We start from the raw sequence: 21,623 nt of genomic DNA on the forward strand, positions 1-21,623 counted from the left end.
GTGGGGAGGGGAAATTTGTGAAGTTGTGGGGGGCTATGGGAGGGAGGTTGGAGCCTGGGCAGGGGGGTACTCCTATGCCCTGGCAGCAGCAGGGCTGGGGGAGCTGTGGCTTGGGAGTGAGGTGCAGCAGCATGGCATGGGCATATCACTGCCTCCCACACAATTATTACCCCCTCCCCCAGAGGTGTCCTTTTTGTTATTCTGAAAATATGGTAACCCTACAGGAATGCAGCCCAGTGGCACATAGAGCAGTGCCCAGCAGGTAAGTCTGTGGAGGGAAGGGGTGGGCGGAGAGAGAAAATGGGCGGGGGGTGGATAGAGGCCCCCACAGTGAGGGAGGGAGTGGGGCAGGGGCAGGTCATGGAATGGAGCCATGAGTAGTTCATCCAGGGTTGTGTGGCTGGGAGGGCTGCTATGAGCACCCAGAGGGAAACCATAGGTGTATGTGTCCCCCAGATTTGTGCACAAGGTGGAGACAGATTGCCTCCTGCAGGCTGGGACTCTGCGCCCTGCTGCCTTTGCCCCAGAAGCCACATGCCGGCCACACCACATGTCCACTGCTTGCCTGGCAGCGGTAGACACAACTTGGTGTCACATGGTTCTCAGGGCAAAGGCAGCAGGGCGCAGAGCCTCAGTTCACAGCAGGCAGCCCAGCCTGTCCCCCAAGCACAAATCCAGGGGACACATGTCCCCCATGCCTTCTCCAGGGGTGTTCATAGTGGTAGGGATCTGCACCCCCTCCCCATGCCCCTGGACGAGCCATTATGCTGTGGCTGCTCATGTGTGTCTGCCTTCCTGCTGCAGAAGCCTGAAGCCCACATCTGGGATGCCCTGCAAGCCTCTGCACTGCCACAGCTGCCCCACTGGGTGGCTGGGAGGTGGCGGTGATGGTGGGGGAGTGGAGCCAGGGTGCAGGCTCCAAAACCATGTATGTAATTAACACATAAAAAAATTAATGCAAGAACCAATTAACACATTAATCGTGCACATTAACAGCGATTAATTGAGAGCCCTAAGAGTGCATTATCAACTAAAAATATAAGCAAATATTCAGATTTCCAGTTACATGTAAATCTCCATGAAAATTCCCTGTGGATGCTTATTTAAACAGTCACAATTCAAGTATCTAGTAAATATGCTGCTTATTTCCTTCTGTAAATCACAGAAGCAAACTCTGCTAGCAATTATGTGTGTAAGATTTTCCTTGGAATCAACAAGAATTGAGGCTATGTTACTGAAAGCAGAATTTGGATCATAATCCTGTGTTTATGGCTTCACCACCTGCTGCAGTGGAAAATAATATGGTGTTACAAGCAGGGGATTATAATTTTGGATGAAGAATAAACCGAAAGAACAGCTAATGTATTTGTCTGTGTATTATTGCTTGTATTTTAAAAAGGGAAATATATCCTTGGTGTTTTGTTCCTTAGTCATCATCATTAAGGTAAAGACGTACCTCACACTTCTTAAGAGAATGGATCCTTCCTGCCCCTAGGGAAGGTATTGTTTCCATTTTACTGATGAGCAGCATAGGGTAGACTGTGAGACTTCTCCAGGTCACAAAAGAAGAATGTGGAAGAACTAATTTCTGGATTCCCAGTTCTCTGGCCTTTTCCATTGCCTTTACATGCTCAAAATTGACATACACTGCTACATTTGTTATTACTCCTATTGCAAGTATGAGAAAGTTTGGTCTCTTACACTAGGTATGCCTTGGGTTTAAAATGTTACTGAAGAAACGACACAAATGTAACCTTTACCTGAAATTTCTTTTTACGTAATTTAGTAGTTTTCATTGGATGTTGTAGCTGGCCTGATGTACTTTTCTTTTTAGAAGTTCCTTGTTTCATCTCCTTGTGACAAGTTATTTAGCAGAATTTGCATTTTCATTGGAAGTTGACATGGCCATACTGTGAGTGCTTCTGCTATGGAATCAAATTTGTGACCTCTGGGCTGTCAGCCACATGCCTTGCTAGCCATACTACTCTAGCCCCCCTTTAAAAAGTAATTTGTTGATATTTAGGATATTATACTTTGTTTCATTGATCATCTGATGTGTATTATCAGCAAAATAAAAAACCCTAATACGATAGGTGAATAATCAGGTGAATAATACTCAATTATTACTCAGCTGAATAATCAGAATTATACAAGGTGTCTTGATAATAAAAGCATATGGTATAGCATACAAGTATTGGGACAGTGGATGAAAACTGCCTGATTCCCATTACAAAGAAGCATGATGTTTCATCTTTTAAACACTGAGTATTGTTGTCAAATGCTTGGCATGATCATCAGAGAATATATCAAAACAGTATATTGGAATAAATGCAGTTTTTATTGTTTACATTTCTGGGTAAAATCAATATATTCTACAGAGGAACAAAGTTGAATTACAGATCCAGACAACTGTTTCAGTATCTCCCTCTTTTGCCTGCAGTGAATCTGAGGGAGCCATTCTGAATTCATTTATGCTAGAAGAAGTGCCAGCCAAAATTAAGGCAGTGGTATAGAAAAAATATTTTGTGAAACAGACAGGAGGATGGAAGTTGGTGAGGAATATAGAGAACACAGTTCTACAAGCCGTTTCATGGTACAGCTATAACCTCCAAACTGCAGTGGTGCTGTTACAATTAGTTAATGATATATGAACATTCTTGGGAATGAGACACAGGTTACTGGAGGTCTCTTCCACTTACATGTGCTAGAATAGATCTGGCACTGCATGCTTATGCTCCAAAGTTAAATTCCTATACTCCTTAGAGAAAACCAAGAAAGTCAGAGGAAGGACAAAGAAGGTTGATAAGTGAAGGGACTGGAACAACCTACTGCTTTCTCCTATGCACCATAGATATGGAAGGGTAGAAATGTGACAGGACCACACCCATCCCATCCCAACCCCTTCTCCCCCTCCCCACCCTCTGCTCAAAAAAGGCAGTAGTATTTCATCTAGTTTTCCTTCACATTATGTTTTGGTATCTACAGTTATATAAATATAGGAAAGGCTGTCCATTCTCTTCCATGCACTACATTTTAATTATGGAGCACTATCCTGGAGGTGTATTTAGAGGGGGTGAAATGGTGTGGTCACACCCCTCCCCCTTTTATTCATGCTGAAGCAGCAGCATATAGAGACTTTCAAAAGTCTCTAAATTAGATAAGATTCCTACCTCCCCCCATTCTCCTCCCTGCTTGAAGGCATACTCCCTCCCCTCCTGTTTCCCCTCACCCCAATGCACTGCTATTGCTGTCTTCAGCTAACCCGAGGGTGAGAGAGTTGGGCTTGAAGGGGACAGCAGCACAACAAGCAGGTTCCTCCTCCCTAACCAGTACCCCAGGGTGTTTCCTGCCAGTCCTGGAAGCAGAGATAGGGAGGGGGAACTGACCTGCTGCCTCGGCTGATCCTTGGTACCTGCACAGTGCAGCCTTGGCTGGAGAGGCTCTAAAGCTATAGCTTCCCCCTGGACAACTGCTGACAGCAGTACCCCTGGGCAGGAGAAGAGGAGAGTTGCCACTGAGCATAGGGAGGAAAGAAGGAGGTGCCAAGAGTTGGGGGAGATTCTTACCTGTTTCAGGAATTTAAGTAAAAATTTCTGACTGCTGCTACCTCAGCAAGCTTTGCCAACCTCAGGGTGAGAATAGGAAGCTGGGAGCAAGTGGTTCTCCCACACTCCCCATTACAACATCCTGGATATGCCTATGGATTCTTCCTACCTGTTTACAGAGACAGTTGGTTGGGAGACTGCTCCCTTCTTGAACTTCAGCTACTGAATGGTGCAGAGAGTTGTTATGCCTTGTGGGAACGTGATACACTTGTTGGTTTCTTTCCCCTTTAATCAAAAACAAAGTCATCGAGTTTAGAAAACACACACACGTTTATTTTTTAGACATGGAATATTATAACAGTTAAACAGCTAAACCAAAAATAAATGGTTCTTACTCCCACATACATAAATCCAGAGCCTGATTCAACTCCCATGGTGGCCAATGGAAAGACTGCCTGAGTAGACTTTCTCTACTCCTGATATATTTTCCCCCCCAAATCCAGGCCTTTTTCAAATCTTGGGCAGCATATTATGAACTAAGTTTTGGCAGAAGAAAGCCATAGTTAAAAAGTACATGGTACACGTGGAAAAAGCAGAGAAATCTATAAGGCTGAAAATACAGCACTAGCAACTTTTGGAGGAGCTACTGAAACTATAAAGCATAGTACAGCTGAGTGGATGGTTCATGTCCTTCAATTATTTTTACTGTTCCTACAATGAATAATTTCATATTTTTTGTTTCTGCTTTTTCTACCCAACTATGTTATACAGCTTAAATATATTTATGTTCAAGCTTTGGCCTAAGGCTTCATTTTCTTATGGCTATGAGATGCCTCATATGCTTTCTCTAATATTCTAGTTCCAGCCAGTCACATTGGTTTAACATATTAGTAATATGTCTGTCACAATGCTGAAGAGTATCATAATCAAGAGTCATAGTTGCATTTCAAGGACCCCAGTTTGCAGTTTCTGCCACACATTTCCAGCACTGTCAATGTGACGTAAAAAAATGTAGTAGAAATAGTCTCAGAAACTCAGAAACACTTGATTAAATTTAAACCTACAGAATAGTAAACGGTTTGTAAAAAATATTTATTGAAAATCAGTATTCATAGGGTGACATGAAAGAATTAAGAAGCCCCAGTAAATAAGTTAGCGTGCAAGTAAAATACATAGTGGGCCCTTTAAGACTTAGATAGCTGGCTGGTAGCTCTGCCTTCCTGGTGACCATAAAGGCCCAGAAGGAAAAATCAGTCTTATCCCAGAAACCGGAGGAATAGAGGCTCCCCAGCCAGCTGGTGTGGTAGCCCTAAACGAGGAGAGATTTTTCCCAGTCTGAGTCTGTGTTGAAAACTCCAAGAGAACAGAGATTTCTGTCCACCAGAGAAAAGTGAGACCCCAAAACAATAGCTCCTATGGGACTATTGACTCTGGGGCACTGGTATAGAAAGACCCAGGAACTTTAGAGCTTGGTTGTTAAAGTAGGGCCTACTCAGATGATAGTCACAGCTGTGCAGGGCCTTGGACTGGAACTCGGTGAATTTGGGTCTGTCCTAATGCACAATCTCAGTCCCCCCCACCCCCGATCCAACAGACATTCACTGTTGGGTTGGGGGAATAAAGCTCCACTATGGAGCCTATCCAAGAGGAGCTGCCCGTCTGCAGCCTCTTTCCCCTAGCCCTGCACCCTCCACCTTCCCAGCTCTGATGCTTTCTGCAGGATGGGAGTGGGGAGAAGGGAAGGGAAGGATCTCTGAGCTGGGGTTTGCCCAGCCTGAGCTGGAGGAGAAGAGGAATGGGGGGACACTGCTTCCCTCCAGCTCAGGCTGGACAAACTCCAGGCCAGCTCCCTCCTCTCCCTTCTCCCCACTCCCATCCTGCAGACAGCACAAAGGGTGGGGCTGCGCTGCATCAGCCCAGCCCCGACTGAGCAGGAACAGATAGAACTTAAGGAAAGTGCTTCACTTGGGAGCACCTTTATTTGAACGCTTATTACATGTGGGTTAATTTGCCATGCCATCGGGAACTTTTAAAATGTTCTGCAGCTGTACACTTCTGTCAGGGCACTTTCAAGGGGCTGATTGCACGACAAATGTCACTTCTGTCAGTGCCCCTTGTAATCTTTTTCTTTTAGTGAGAAACAAAACACCCAATTAACATCAGTACTGCTATGTTAAGCACTACACAATAAACATTTGAAACGATCACGTTTCCCCCACATAAATCTAAGGTATCCAGTTCTACTGATAAGATAGAGAGCCGGATAAAATAGAGAGGCAGCTGTAAAAGTCTTCCTGACTGCACCACTTACTACCAGAAAATTCATCAAAACTTCTTGCTCTGAGCATCTGACCCAGAATCTAAAATCCCTTTTTATTAAAACCATGCTGCTTTGATTCTTCACAAATAACTGTCTGAGATTTCACAACTCACCAGACACAAATCCAAAACAGAAGTGAGACTTGTACTATACCTCAAATGTGAGATCTAGACTGGAAATCCAGTAGAAATTCACACTGGACAAGATCATCTTTTGAATGAGATATAAAACTGACAATGACAATTTACCAATGGCAATCATTAAAAATCCTGTGACTTTATGAAACATAAAGCAGCACTAACCTATCCATCTTCTAATCAATTCCAGTACAGGCAAATTAGGTTCTGCTTACTTTGCCATGTTGGACCTCATGTGCAAAACATCTGCACTATCACAACAGCCCTTAACAGCAAGTGTCTGAGATTCAGATTAGATTAAAAGAGCTAAAAAAAAACAATTTTGCTGGTGCCTTATGCTTTCCCCCACCTCCCTTTAAAGGACTCCCATTCACATAATAAACAGGTCTGACTCACCTTAGTTTCTGAGATAAATTTAGGTGATATTGGTGCATACTTTAAAACTGTATCCACACCTAGCATATAAGAATAATATGTGCTGGCTGTAAAATGGAAGGTCCATTTCATGGAAAATGTTGCAATTTCAGTTTTTGGTTATCCTAAAATCAGCATAGCAAATGTTGAAATTTTTCACGAGATCAAAATGCCAAAGAAAAATAATGGAACAATGGATTATTTAATACATTTTAAACATTATTATACCAACAGCAGTCACGAGCTTTTTTGATCAGATAGGAAGTTACCTAGTAACTTCATTGGATCATTGAACATAAGGGAGTATTGAGGGAATGTTAGAGTAAGACACTCCCTTTTCTAGAAAAAGAAATACAAATCAGATACATCGGTGCAGGCGGTGAGTAAGTGTATGGGAAATACATGGTGATGCTAGAGGAGAAGGATGGAGATCCTTGCTTCTCCCCCAGGTACCAAAGACTATCTTGTGGACAAGATGAGGCAGCTACATACAAATGACTGCAGCACTCTTAAAATGGTGCTCACATTACCAGGGACAGAGAGAATGGGAGCAGTGCCTTCACTTAAGGCAGCAGCACCCATCGATGCTGGAGGTACCCAAAGGCCCCCTCTTTGAGCTGTGAGTGCCTCCATACCATCCAGCACTGTCCACCCCCACATCTTCACTTCTTCATGTGTTCAAGTTCAGAATTTCCCTCCCAATAATACTGTGGCAATGTTCAATGCAGGGAATAGGGAATATGTTGAAAGCTTTCTAATGTTTGCTCAGTTGTCTAAAATGTAGAATCAAGCATGAGGGATGCTAATTACTCATCTGTAACAGTACACAGTTTGTCTAAAATGTTACTGGAGGTGGTTGTTTTCAAATCTACATATGCACAGCATGGCATGGTGTCAGCAGGAAGTATATGTGTTGCCAGCGTTGCTGCTGCTCTCTCTGCTGCTTACCCAGCAGGCCATAACAGATGGACAGTCAGTTGTTTGAACACTGTCCCATATGTCGCTGATCAGGTGCACCTCACACAGTTAGACAGGCCATAGCATGATGCGCTTCTCAGGGTACTGCAAAAAGCTAGAACTGCCTTTTTAGCTAGGAATCTGTCCCCTGGAAGGAGCTGCAGTCACTAGTTAGTTGAACTCCATACCCCTCGTGGGGGAAAGGGAGGATGGCTAGCATCTTCTTACATTTTCCAGAAAATGTCATTGTCATTGGTTGCTTGCACCCATAGTTTTGCCTGCTCGGAAAAGTCTGTGTTAACAGCTGTTAAGTGATGCTGTTAGACTTAGATGAAATCACAGAAATCATCCATGCTGTCAAATTGTGCTCTGTAGCCCCAGTGCCTGCTTGCTTTTCTCCGGAGCTAAGCTTTTTATGGTATGTTTGCTTTTTACTCTGTAACTGTGGTCCACGTGCTGTAGCAGTCTGATGTCCCCACCCTTCTGCGTTTGCTGCCCAGATTGACTGTATATCTGCTTTAATGGCAAATGGCTGTTGTTCCACCTTCAGCATCATATCTGAAGTAATTCCAAACTCAAGAGTGTGGTCATCTGCCTTTGGCAGGGGATTGGAGAAGTTAATGGTTGTTTCTGAAATAAATGCAATGTGAAATCATTGCTGAATTTTCCCTCTGAAATATTGTCTAGCACAGATGAAGTCATCTTTTCCCAGGAGGGAGTCATACTTTAGAACCACATACTTTCCACAGGTGATAGCCGCTGCATATTAGCCTGCACTGGTGGTGGCTCTAGAGAAGCAAATTCATGGGGCGTTGGACTAAACCAGTGGTTCTCAACCTTTATAGACTCAAGGCAAAACTTTTCAAATTAGCAGCACCCTACTTAAATATTTAATGCAAGTATATCATGCATATATAATAAACATTCTCATTGTTTTTAAGAAATATGTTAGTAATTGATTGCACATTATGATTGTATTATGTTCATCCCACCACACCTTGTACCTCCTGCAGAACCAGAATGGGAAGTGGCTGTGGTAGGAACATGTGCTCTTGCCATAGGTCTTCCCAGTCTGACCCTGCAGGGTCTCTCCCAGAAACAGAGGTGCACAGGGAATATGGAACTCATTCTGGTTTCAGGAGGCACGTTGGAGCCAAACTGAGAAGCAGCTGCCAGAGAAAGTCTGTCTGCATCAGGCATGCTGTTTCTGTTGCAGCTTTTCCTAGCTTGGCTTCAACACTGCTTCTGAAAATGGAGATGCATGGAACAGTTCTACCTAATGGCAGCAGCAGCAGCCTGAAATTAAATGCAGTTCCACTAGGTAGATCTGCTCTTCAAGCCTCCTTTCAGGAGGCATGTCAAAGCCAAATCGGGAACAGCTGAGGTGGAAATGGCAAGCCTGACTGCATATTGCAGGTAGGCACACCTTGCTACTGAATCAGCTTCAGCTTGGTTCTGACATGCCTCCTGAAAAGAGGTGCATGGGGCAATATCACCCCATGGAGTTGGCATTGGCATTAGTGGTCCTGGCATTGCATTTTTTATGGGTTTTCATGGCATCCTGGGGTGCTGTAATACCCCAGAAGTTGAGAACCATTGGACCTTCGTCTTCAACACCAATCACAACTTCCAGAAGCCCGGAAAGCCATTGGATCTTCATCTTCAACACCAATCACAACTTCTGGTGCCCGGAAAGCCAACTGTGGCCTAGGGCATTTTTCCAGAACTGTGGCCTCAGGCAAATTGTTATTTATTACACCCTCTGCCTATCTTTTCCAGGGCTCATCCTTTAGAACAGCGTTCTCTAACAAGCGGCTGTGGGCCACACATGACACATGAGGGGTTAATCTGAGGCCTTTGGGCTTCCCGTGGCCGTTGTTTCCCTCATTGGTTCAGCTACTGCTACAGAGCTTTAGGTTCCTTTTCCTTCTCTGGATTTCATTTCCTGCCCAGGCCCCTACCCCTGCCCCAGGGGGCAGGGAAGATCAGGGTGGCATGACTTAATGCAGCCTGCAGTTCCAGGTGAGCCTGTGATGCAAGGCAGCAGAGAAGCATTTAGCTATGGAAATGAGGGGGTGGCAGGCCCCACTGAAGTGGTCCCAGCACCATGTGTCATATGTCCCCAGCTGGTCATCCCCTCCTGCTAAGAATTTAGACTGTCCTGCTGTAGAACTTGCATAAAAGATCACCACCACTTAAAGATGCTACTTGAAAGAGTCCTAATGCTACAGTCTTATCCCTTGACCCATTCCAGAAGAGCTGATATTTCAGAGGAGACAATATCCCAGTGGTTAAAGAACTTTCTGGGATATAGGAGAACGAGGGGCAAGTCCATGCTTTAAAACAATAGAAAAGGAACATGAACTGAGAGCTCTCACATGTCCAGGTAGTTGCCCTAACCACTTAGCCCTTGGTAAGCGTTCTGGGGCCTCTCCATCTTGATTAAAGTTTCACTAAAACCAATACATTTCTTAAAAAAGTACACTTTAGCACTACTGTACAAAAAAGTATTATCAAAGTCCTGGCCAGCTTTAGCAGAAGCCAATCCAAACTGTGAGATGCACACTGCATTAATGGTATTTCATTGTAGACTGGCACCTTCTGAAGTATAATGAATGTCTTGATCACATTCATGAGATTCCCAAAAGTGTATTTTTTCTAAATTATGTATTTCACAATGTTAAATTATCTTCAAGCATAAGTATATGATGAAGAATGTAGGTCCCTATTAAAGTATTAAATATGCTTCAGAAGACTAGGATTGCACTCTTCTTTCCCCAGCACTGTGGAACAAGCAGTATATAAACATAGTTTCTTCCTTGAGTTTATAAAAGCTCTATTAAATGTGATTTAAGTCCATTAATTGGAAAATCATTAGGAACATAGAAATTGCAGTACTTTATCAGATGAATGGTGTCCTGTCTTTGACGCAAGCCTACGCTGCTGCTGTAGAGAAAAGTAAGATAACCTGTAGTAGTCAGATATGGAACAAATTCCCTATACAATAAATTAATATTTTCTATGGAACATAGCCTCGATGTATTTCATTTGAATGGATATAAATCATTTTATCCTAGAGTTACTGAAAAATTACTTCAATATAGCAACAATGATATACCACTAGTTTAAGAGAAAGGAGAACAGAGGGAGTGGGGTGGGAAGAATCAGCCTATAAGCAATGAAACCTATGCAACAAATTGGAGTGCTGGAAAAGCTAATACTAAGAACATCCTAAGTAAATTCTGGGGAAAAAAATACCACTTCGTGGTATACAGCCTTCTGGGTAAATTCAGGGCTTGAGTAGTTGAGTGAAGACAAGGGAGTAACAGCTTGTATGAATCAGGCCCTTCAGGCAACTTCAAGAAATTAATAGAACTCAGAAGAATTCATAACTAGTTCAGAATTGTAAATTTGTTTTCCAGAATTGTAGAAAAATAGAGATGAAAGGAACCTCAAGAAGCTATCTACTCCAATCCAAATTTTGTTTAATCAGTATTTAAAAAAAATCAGTGATGGAGATCCTAATTAAAAGCTCTCCAGATAATCTGTTCAGTACCTTAGCACCCTCTTAGTTTGAAAGCTTTTTTTTCTAATATCTAACATAAATCTTTTTTGTTTCAGTTTAAACCCATTATTTCTTGTACTGACCCAAGTAGACAAAGAACAATTGGTTATCCTCCTTATAAAAGCCATTTTTGTATTGCAGGTAGTCAGATTATGTTTTTTAGACCTCTAAACATTTGTGTTACTGTCCTCAGGATTATTTTTAATTCATTCAGCATGGACAAAACTTGACACCAGGGCCTCTTCAATGCTAAACAGAGTGGAAGAATCACTCTTGTGACTTTATGTAATAATCCCTCTCATTATGTTCTGAGCTTTTTTTTTGTAACAATATTACACAATTGACTCATTCAGCTGGGGATCCAGTATAAGCCCAGGTCCTTTTCTGCATTATTGTATCTAGCCAGTAGTTCCCCTTTTTGTACTTATACATTTACTTTTTCCTTCCCAGCTGTGGTCCTTGGCATTTCCCCTTATTTGGTTTCATCCTTCTTATATCAGACAATTTTTGTCAATTTTATCAAGGTTATTTTGAATCTTAATACTGTCCTCTACAGTGCTTACAATTCTACCCAGCTTGCTGTTGTCTGCAAATTAATAAATGTATGCTCAATTCCACATTTCAAGCTATAAATGAAAATATTGAACAGTACTGTACTAGGACAAACTCCTGGGAAAAAACTCCACTTGACACCAATCTGTCCCAATTTGTCATTGAATTATTAATGGAATCTTAGCACATGATAATCAACCACTTAAACATCCAGCATAAAAGCAATATCATCAAAACTGCTCATAGAATAATAGCAAACTATGATTGGAAGGTATCTCAGGAGATCATCTAATCCCACACCCTGCTGAAAGCAGGACTATCACCAACTATATCATCCCAACGAAAGCTTTGTCTACCCGGGTCGTAAAAACCCCTGAGGATGGTAATTCTATAACCTCTCTGGATAGCCTGTACCAGTGCTTTACTATTCTCCTAGCCATGTTATCCACATTACACTTTTACCAGTATACATGATTAGAAACTAATCCATAGCCCCAACAGAATAAAAGTTCAGCACACAAAGCCTGGTTTAAAAATGACAGAATCTGGTCTAAGATTTGCTCCCTGCCTTATCCCACACTAAAAGGCAAATATGTGTTCTGTTTACTACCAATCTAAAGTGTGCCACTTACAGAAAACAGCATAATTTAGATCAATTCCACCTTGCACATTTTGAATATCTGCACCTAACCCTAGCATCAGGAGGAGGCACAACCTGAGCCAGGGCGAGCAAAGAGTGCCTCGCCATGGTGGTGCGGAGCTCCCAGCAGTGGCACTGAGCTTTCTTGCCCAGCCCCACTCTGCCCTGCCATGCCGAGTCCTGCCTGCTGGGCTGTGGAGGCCCCAGAGGGAGGACAGCAGGGTAGGAAGTCCGAACCCACAATGGGCAGCCTGCACCCACACACCTCACATGGGCAGGGTGCCTCGCTAGGGCGGTGCAGGGTTGGCAGCAGCAAGGAGCTTCCTCACCTGGCCCCACTCTGCTCTGCCACACTGGGACCCAACCACTGGGCTGGAGGGCAGCAGGGGCAAGGAGCATGAACCCACATCAGGCAGCCCTCCCCTGCCCTGCACACAGATCTGGGGGCATATGCATCCTTGCCCCCCCTACAGCGCACACACTGGTGGGGAGCCAGCCCCTCCCCCCTACCTCCTGGACTAGTCGCCCATGGTCCCATCCTTCTCTCTGCCTGGGCCCTGCAGCCACACATGGCCCCAGGCCTTAAGCCCTATGCACCGCTCTGGCTGGGCAGCAGCTTCAGCCCCACCCCTGCCCAACTGCCTCCCTCCATCCCTATGGGGGCCTCAATCCCCCATTTACCCTGACAGACCTATCTGCAGGAACTGCTCTCCAGGCTGCCTGGCACCCATGTGCATGTGTGAGAGTTCACATGAACATGGTGCCCCCTACCTGACCACCCTTCTCCTGCTCCCCCCAGCCCTTGCAGGCTGGAACTCTGCCAGCCTGTAGAGAGCTCTTTACAGAAGTGGAAATCCATGTGTTTCTCTGTTAAAATGAAAAACCCACATTTTTCTCTGTTAAAATGAAAAATTCAAATTTTTTCTCATTTTTCCATGGGAAATGGAAAACCAGGATCCCGGGTCATGATATGTCATATCCCTCTTGTAAATGGATGCATGTGATATTAAACAGTTTTATTTTTAGAGGACAAGCTAACATTTTTCTTAATTTCACTTTTAGTGGGTTTACAAGCACAAAGAATCATTTAAACTTCTAGTTACACTTACGCTAGTGAAAAAGTCATGTAGCATTGGATATTTCGTGCAGTTCTGAGTAAAATCATAAACTTCTCCTAGGCTACTTGAATGCTTCAGGAATGATATATACTTGAAGTTTGTAAAGGAAAAAAAATCAATTAAATTTACACGATCTTGGGTTATTAGATTAATTTTCAAATTTTGCCTCAATATGATACATTTCAGTTTTAATTGGGGGTAAGGATAGGAACATATTCAAAATCCAGCTACTTCACTTAAGGTGAAATGAAGGTTTGTGCAAATTATTGCACAAATAATTTTACTAGCACTATTTTTCCAAAAAAAACTATGAAAAATTATTTCAAGTTTACTTCTAAAAAAATTGAAGGAATATTTTGGCCATTATATAATTGTTAATGGGTTTATCCACCCATATACCCATATCCCTCCCATCCTTTATCTTCTCCACCAGAAGAAACACAACTTCATTGGGAAGTGCATAGGATAATTAGAGTGAAATCATCCTTTGTCAAATTCTTTCTTTTTTCAGTCTGTTGGCTGTGTAAGCTTTATAGGGAATGTTTACTTAAAAAAAAAAAAAAAGGCCTGTATTTTACATACAGCGTACAGACTAGACACATCAAAATAAAGAATCTTCCCCTTGTGATCTGCTTGGTCAAAGCATTTACGGAAAAAGGTACAACTCTTATTAAGATGTTCATTATATATGTTTTAAAGATAGTTGTCCCTCTCAACAGCCTAACTGCATTTTGTTAGACATAATACAGATTTATAAAGCAGGCACAGCTTTATTTCTAACATCATAATGAGGTTCAGTCTACTAGGAGCTAGAAACAAGTTGTAAAATTAGTGTCCATACTCAGGTTCTGATTAAGAAATGTTTGTAATGAGAGTTTTGATTCAATCTAATTTCTAGTGATTTGCCTTTTAAATTTACTGTAAATTGAGATTAGTTCCACTGAAATTATTGCCAGGGCAAGTAAGCAAAGTCAGGCCTCCCATTTTCAAGAATGGTATCTGGGTGCTTTGTTAAAAAATAAATGTCCATAATCTTAGTTTAAACCTGCTATAGCAATAGAAATTGCCATAGGAGAACAGAGCTCTTTCTTAGCCAGGCTTGATAGCAGTTGATTCAGAAGAAGAGTACCCAATAAGGGTAGAGAAAAAATTGTAAGAAGTCAGTAGCCACTTAGGACTTTGCATTTTTAATTATGCTGCACAATACAGCTGAGTAGTTCTGTTTCTGTTCAGAAGAGGTTGATGGTAAACATTAATGGCAGCCAGTTGAATACAATATTTACATTTTCTACTCACTATTTTACCTAAGATTTTTTGCAGTAAATCAGACTAATTGCTTTTGCAACATTTAAGTCACAGAAAGAACAGCATCCTTGGTAAAAGTTACATCAGATAAAAAGAATGCCAGAAATGAACAATAAAAGACTATGCCCCAAGATATTAATAATGACAAGGAAACAAAAGACCAAACAAATTTCAATAATAATATTGAAGTAAAGAATGTTACTCTGTCTGTCATGTAAATTAAAAGTTCCCTTCAATATGTGAATACCTTTTTGACAAGGCTCAAAAGAAATCTGACATATTCCCTCCTGCTCAACCTTTCATAAAAAAATCTTCACAGAGGATCTAACTCCAGAATAAAGTAAGATCTTCCATGCTGTCTCTCGTCACCTTTGACATTTTCTCACTGGCAGATTAACATTAATGAAATCTATTTTTTTAAAAGCTTCTATAAATCCTCGTTGATTGCAGAGGTCACGAAATGCAGAAAAGAAATTGTTTATTTCATGGCACAGCAGACAGATAAACAGAGCACAATTTGGACAAGATTCAGGAAAGCATTTAAGCCAGTCTCAATTCAGGAAAGCAGCTGGGACCCGATTCAGGAAATGGACAGCATTTGAGCATGTACTTGATTTAAATATTAGGACACAATGAAGTAAATTAAGTCAGTGGAACCTGTAGTGATCACCAGGTTCAGTAAATACAGGCAGGCATTCATGTATGAAAACTAAACAAAATGTAGTGTGGAGCAGCAGGAAAACTTTCACACCCTTTGTCTTTCTGAGGGACCATCTTTTAATTCCCAACTCTTCTCAATTAGTGAGCGTCTCTAACGTATAACTTTTATCACTATAGGACCTAAACAAATTGTCTTTTGCTGCTTATTACTCTGTTTCAGGTGAACTATTTCTATTTCTAGCAACCCCTTCTTACAATAGCATCATCTATTCCTTTTCCATGACATGAGACCCTTCCAACCTGCTTTTGAAAGCTTTAGTCAAATAACTAGCCCTATTTGTTTTAGTCATGCAATCTTTGTGCATAAGACTGAAATTCTAAGCCACTCTCCACTGTGAACCATTTTCTGTTTGCTTGCAAAGAGCTCAAAACCCAAGCGGTGCTTTCTAAAATTACTTGATGGTAACGTATTACCTAGTCACAAGTGAATAGCAGGTAGAATCTTAATCTTCTAGGACATTATTACTTGTGTAGAGGTGCTGTTTTTCTGTATTGTGTTTCCATAGCAAATAATTGCCTATGTAACTGTCAGTAAGAAATATATACGCTGCCCATAAAAAATATAGTGTGCTTTCACAGACTCCAGAAATGAGTGTCAAGCATCTCTTTTACTATTATAACAGATATTCTTGAAACTTTTCTTGATGCAAAGAAATTTCTCTTTTCACTACTACTTGGTTTTCTATTTGGACAAAGAATGCCTATTTTCAATCGAATCCGATTGATTCGATTATAGATTTTAAATCCAGAACAGCTCATTTAGTATGCCCTCATCCTGTGTATTACAGACCATAACATTTCACCAAGGTTTCCTTGCATCCCGTTCAATAATTTAATTAAAGCGGTGGTGGTGCTCAACCTTCCAGTCCTATGGATGGGGCCAGTCCACAGGCCAGATCCAATGTGGGGTTGATGGATGGGGTCAGGCTGCTGGTGAAATCCAGCACAAGCCTTTGCACCTGCACAATCTGACTGTGGTGCAACCCTGCAATCCAGTATATTGGTTGTGTCATCCAGCCTAGGGGCTCCCCACTTGTCCAGAAATTTGGTAGCAGAGAAACAGCGGCAGCACTGGCAACACATAAGGAAGGTATGGGGGTGGAGTACATGCCCTCCTTGAGAAGAGTGCTGGTGCCCCCCCCCGGACAGCGAGGCTGGGAGGGGGGCCCAGAGAGCACTAATGTCTCCCCTGAAATTGGCTCTGCCGGTGGCATGTTGGCAGTGGAAGTGCCAGCAGCGGAAATGCCAGCACTTCTACTGGCACCATGCCACTGGCTCGCTTGGCCGCTGGGAAACCCTCTCATCAGCTGGCCACTGGGGGACCCCCCCACCCCAGTCATGCCCTGCTGGTGCCCCGCCAGGCTCAGGAGGCACCAGTCGTCCATGACTGGCAGTATTAGTTGCTACAACTCTGGAAGCCAGGGCAATTAATGCCATCACCACATCCGCACCACCAAAATTCTGTACCAGATGACACAGGCCCATAGTCCACACTGGGCCTGCAGGCCAGAAGTTACATACCACTAAATTAAAGTGCATCTTAAAGAAAGGCATTCAGACTTGATTTTCAAAATGAATGCAATGTTCATAAATGTTTGATCTCCATGTCAGTTGTGTGCAGCAGTAAAAAATATAGAAGCAAATTATGGAGCTGAGAACATAAGGTTGTTCTTTAAGGATAAAGTAATAATAATCAGTTAGGAGAAGAGAGGTAATCATCAGAAGCAGCACGCATTTTGCTAGGTCAAACATAACTTAGCCATGACCCAAAGGGATTATTTGCAGGGATAAGTTCAGTTTTCTTTGGCTTCTGGACTCCAACTGCCAAGAGAGTCAGTTAATTCTGAAAGCAGTGAAAGATTTTGTGATTTGGATGCTTTGAGAGACTGGAATGAGATGATTAAATCTGTTCACATAGTTTAAATCTTCTATTATTAGATCTGTTGATTTCATCCTCTTCAATTGTAATTCAGGGCTCCTAAGAATTTGGCAGTTCAGTATTTTGAGAGGGGGGTGAATTACTGTCAGTGTTCTGGTCTAAATCCATTAGATAAGGCTGCCAGTTGCCTAATTTACGTATAATCAGTTACCTAAGCACAAAGTGATTGCAAAGTGATTACTCATCTGACTGATCACATTTTCGTCATTGTTGTGTTCACTTTGCACTAGTGTAAATGACTACATGAGGTGCATGCAGTGCAATGGAGAATCAGGCTGACTGATTGCAGTGGGACTTTTGACTGAGGACTTCAAGATTTGACTGTCTGTGGTTTCTACCACCAGCCTTTTCTCTTCCCTGCGTTTTGTCCCTTCTGCCTTCTCTGTTTTATCTTGCAACTTAAACCAAAACCCCTTTGTCTCAGATCAAATGACCACCACAAAAATATTAGGAAAGGGTTAACACAGAATAAAAACATAGAGGAAAATTAATGAGGTGCTGAGCACTCTACAGCCTCTCTACCTACTCTCAGCTGGCTCTGTCTACCAGGTCCTACCAACCTCTGAGGAGAGGCTCAGGGACCTGAACCTGTTCAGCCTCCCCAAGAGAAGGCTGAAGGGGGACCTAATGGCCCGTTACAAACTAGTCAGAGGGGACCAGCAGGCATTGGGGGAGTCCCTGTTCCCCCAAGCACTACCAGGAGTGACTAGAAATAACAGTCACAAGCTGGCAGAGGGTAAATTCAGATTAGACATCAGGAGGGGCTACTTCACTGTCAGGCTGGCTAGGATCTGGAACCAACTACTAAGAGAAGTGGTGCTGGCTCCTACCCGGGGGGTCTTTAAGACAAGGCTAAACAAACACCTTGCTGGGGTCGTTTGACCCCAGTACTCTTTGCTGCCATGGCAGGGGGTGGGACTTGATGATCTGCTCAGGTCCCTTCTGACCCTACAAACTATGAAACTATGAAACACCTGAGCAGAGGAAGCAGGAGACAGAAAAAAAGACCCTCATTGGGTCAACATAAACTACCCCAGTCCACCACATGCACTCATTTAACTCCCTAGGAGTACCTGAACCATCCTTAGACCTCCAGATGCACTCAGTTCACAGGGCCCACCCAAGGTATAACAGTCCTCCATGTTCTGCCTGTCTTCACATCTCCTTTCCCAGGGTCCTTCCAGACTCAAAACAACAGAAAAGTGCTGTCCTCTACACCCTGTGGACTGCCACTCAGTATGTCAGCAGAGACTTCTCCTCCTGAACAACCCTACTCCAACACTGAAAATAATCTCCCAGCCACTCTTCCTTCAGGCAGGGATTTTATCCCAGTTAACCCCTCGCCCTAAGTCAGCTGACCAGGTGCTGCCAATCTCCTGCCTTCCCTTCCTGTGATTGTTTCAGTAGCCACTTACCTGCAAGCTGGGCTTTGTGAAATAAAAAAGGTAGGGGGGGAGAATTGTGCTCTGCTCTTAGCTTGCCATGCCTCTTCAAGGGGTTCCTACCCTTATCTGCAGCCAGCAACTTGCTCTCCCTACTTATCACTTGGTGTTTTTTCTAGCCACTGGTACCTCTGACCCTCTGGATGGGCTGTCAGTGCTTCCCCCTCTGCAGAGAGTCATCCCTCTCCCTTAAGCTACAAAACTTCTAGCCTTAAAGTGGGGCTGCTGCTTTCCTTCAGCTGGCCCTCTCTTCCCCATAAGACAATGAGGGTTCCCTGTTGCACTACTCCATTTAATTGGCTAAACTCTGGAGGAATGTATCCAAGAGACAGAGAAAAAATCCTCTCATTCTAATACTGCCAGATAACTTGGTAACCTGTACTGCAGCATTACTCAGCCTGTCTTTAAGGGCTGAGGACTTAGTAGCACTCCTGTGCACTCCTTCCGACATCTTGTCCCCTATATCTGTTTTTTTCTGTTGAATCAAACTATAGTTCTGACTTTCTTCACTTGTAGGAACAGATGGGTTGGGCTTCCAAATACAGAGAGAAATGGCAGGCAGGGAGAGCAGGGCGAAAGAGAATGATATTGGGGAAAGACAAAAAGCATTTACTTCTAGGTCTTAAATTCCTGGATGCAGTCAGCCAAAGCCACGCTGTCCTAATTTCACTCAGCCATTGCATCTTTAGTCAAAGACACTGGTCTTTGCTTAGCTTTGTTGGTTAATTAACCCCAACAAATCATAAGGCAAGCCCTGAACAAATCGATGCCTGTCCATTGGGATGTGGTATCAGAATCCTTAAGATCTCTTTCCAATTCTATGAATCTTTTTGAGGAAAATCTCATGGTCTGGGATTTAATTTACCCATTGGTAAAATGAATACAGTGTATCATGACTGTGTATACTCATAAGCAAGAGAGAGTATTAGTCAGGGCTGAGAAAGAGTGTCTGATAGCTCTGTGTCAGTGTGTTCACATGAATAAAGCACCCTTTTTATAAAAGTGCCTCCTGTCTCAGTGGACTTAACCCACAACATAAAATTGTACCAGGAGGGGTTAAAAAGAAGTGATGTATTGCATGGAGTAAGCTTTAAGAGAAAAAATAAAGAAAAAACAAAAATGAAGCAACTACAGGCTCCAGTCGAAATGAAACTCACTAGCCATGTTGTAGAGAACTGGAAGAGGTTTGAGAAATAATTCAACCTGCATATGAGAGCAAGTGAAGCCACTGAGAAGTGACCAAAAGGTAGATATTTTCTTGAGTGTAGTAGCCTTTGTGGGTTGGCATGCATATAACATAGCTAAGCAAAGCAGGCTAATTATGAGGCAGTGCTCAAAAAGTTTCAGAAATACTGCACTCCAAGAAAAGTGAGACTTATGAAAGATATCACTTCCATATTAGGTCACAGAAAGAGGGATAACCCTTTGGGGAACTTGAAAAGAATCTTAGACTACTGAGTCAATCCTGCAGTTTTTGAGAACTCAGACTCCATGATTAGAGATCAGATCATAATAGGAATCAGAGACATGCAACTCAGGAAAAAATTGTAAAAGGATCCTGACCTCAAGATGGAAAAAGCAATCAGCATGTGTGAGCATCAGAAATCTTCCAGACTAGAATGTGGTCTTTGGAAGGAAAGCTAGATACTGAAATTGTTGACAGAATAATAAATCCTCCCAGAACCGAACTGATGGCACTGACAAACATGCAACTCCCTGCTGTAACTCATGGCACTTAACAGAAAGTGCCATGAGTTGGAGTGACCCTCCCCCCTCAACCCAACAAATGTTCACTGTTGTGTTGCGGGGTGGGGGGGGAGGGAATCAAGCTCCACTCAAGATCAGGCCCAGGGCCAGAATCAAGCACATCCAGTGGAGAAGCCCTCTACCTGCAGCCTCTCTGCCCTAAACCAAACCCCTGCCTCACTCCAGTGCTGTCTGCACAACGGGAGGAGGGAGAAGGGAGGGGATGAATCTCTGGGCTGGGATCTGTTCAGCCTGAGCTGAAGGGTGAGTGGAATTGGGGGGAGGTATGAGGCGGAGGGACTCCCATCCACCTGCCCCACTCCCTCCCCACCCCCAGTCAGGTTGGGCAAACCCCATCCTGGAACTCCCTCCCCTCCCTTCTCCCCCCTCCCATCTTGCAGACAGCACCAGGGGCAGGGCTGGGCTGCAGCAGCCCAGCTCAAATCTTACCCAGAGGCAGACAGAAGTTAATGAAGGTGCCTCACTTTAGAGCACCTTAATCTGAACCCTCATTAGATAATTCTGATGTCATCAGACAATTTTAAAGTGTGATCATCAGGGATCTGGTTATTCCATCCAACATGGAAAAGTGTGATGAAACACAGAATTTCTCATTTTAAGGAGAAAAATCCAGATTTTCTCCTTTAAAGGAGAAAAAACACAGGAAAGTGTGGGTTTCCTCTTGCAGGATGGCAGAGTTCCAGTCTGCAAGGTGTTGGGGGGGCAGGAGAAATGTGATCAGCAGTGCATGCACATGGCCTCCAGGCAGCCTGGAAAGCAGCTTCTGTCAGTAAGTCTGGCAGTGGGGGAAGGAAGGGAGGTGGAAATTGAGGCCCCCATGGTAAGGGAGGAAGATACTCAGGCAGGGCTGGGGTTGCTGCCCAACTGGGGCGGTGCATGGGGCTTTGGGCCCAGGCCCAGAATGTGTGGCTGCAGGGCCCAGGCATGGAGTAGAACAGGGCCACAAGCAGATCATGCAAGGGATGGGGTGGGAGGACTGGCTTCTCACCACTGCATGCACTCCTGGGGATGACATGGGGGGCCCATTCCCCCCAGATTTGTGCACAGGGCAGGGCTGGGTGCAGGCTGCCCACTGTTGGCTTGGGCTCTCTGTCTGCTTCTCTCTTCCCTAATGCTCTCCCCCTTGGGCCTCCGTGGCCCAGTGAGACCCATGGGACCAAGGCCCTGGTAAGGGGCCTCCAAGTTCTTGACCACCTGGGCAA

This window comes from Gavialis gangeticus, unplaced genomic scaffold (assembly GCF_001723915.1).
Source record: "Gavialis gangeticus isolate Ggan-Ray unplaced genomic scaffold, GavGan_comp1, whole genome shotgun sequence".
Taxonomy (NCBI): Eukaryota; Metazoa; Chordata; order Crocodylia; family Gavialidae; genus Gavialis; species Gavialis gangeticus.